The sequence below is a fragment of the Syngnathus acus genome, unplaced genomic scaffold (genome assembly GCF_901709675.1).
Source record: "Syngnathus acus unplaced genomic scaffold, fSynAcu1.2, whole genome shotgun sequence".
NCBI lineage: Eukaryota > Metazoa > Chordata > Actinopteri > Syngnathiformes > Syngnathidae > Syngnathus > Syngnathus acus.
The window spans coordinates 3,103-4,136 of record NW_023590247.1 but is presented as its reverse complement, the minus strand read 5'-3'; positions in this window follow the sequence as shown (position 1 = coordinate 4,136).

Below are 1,034 nucleotides of genomic sequence, written 5' to 3'. Positions count from 1 at the left end.
CGTGTCCATAGACCATAGCACGCTCCAACCACAACGCAGCAGAGGATCCACCTGGCATCTGGAGCCCCGTTGCTACTAGGAAGACAGGGACACCGAGACATAACCCCGCCTAGCGGAGTCGGGATCGTTGTTCGCAGACTTCGCCACCACCCCGAAATGAGGGGTCTAGCACTCCCTGTAGCTTGCAGTGGCTGAGGTGAATCCAGCTGGGCCGTTCAGCGATTTTCACTGCGGTGGGGGAAGTCAGCTAAACTTGGAATGGTCCCTCCCACCATGGCTGGCCCAGTTTGTTCTTTTTGACGACCTTTATGTCGTCTCAGTCTCCTGGCTTGATGGGGTTGTCGACCTGTGAGGATGGCAGATCAGGCGGCAGTAAATTTGCATTTGACACATCTGTCAGTTTGAGTGCTCTGTTCATGCTATCCGCCAAGGAATGTTCTTCGTCTGCTTTTTGCAACTCTTGCAGTCAATTTTATTGCCCTTTTGAACGGGGCAGATACGAGTGTTTGTGGGAAGAGCTTGAGCACTTCCTAATGATTCTTCCTAACCAAAGACCATTCATGACAGGGGCTTTCCCATTTATTGCCTCCTGTTTTAAAGGAGATTCTCCGCACTTTTCAATCATCTTCCCATTGCTTCAAGCAAAAGTTTGAAAAGCTTGAGAAAATTTTAACTTAATGGTATCGTGGTGAATTCTCTTTGATGGTCAGCTGGTCTTCCTCCTCACACGACCGCACCCACACAGGGTGTGCACATAAATGCTGACACACACCGAGCGCGCACACAAAGCTCAGACGAACGACAACAGCCTGACACAACTTTACAGAGATTACGCACGAACACAGAACACACAGACAAAGGGATTCTATACATCTCTCATGTAGCTTCTTTTGATAGAACCTCCTATTGGTAACTGTATAGCGGACTGTTTAGCATATAATCCCTTACTCAACTACCTTGATTCTACTTTTCCATGTCGGTGCAGTCGTAAGTGACCCCTATTGCAGTCATTGTCTTGTTAACTGTCGCCTTGT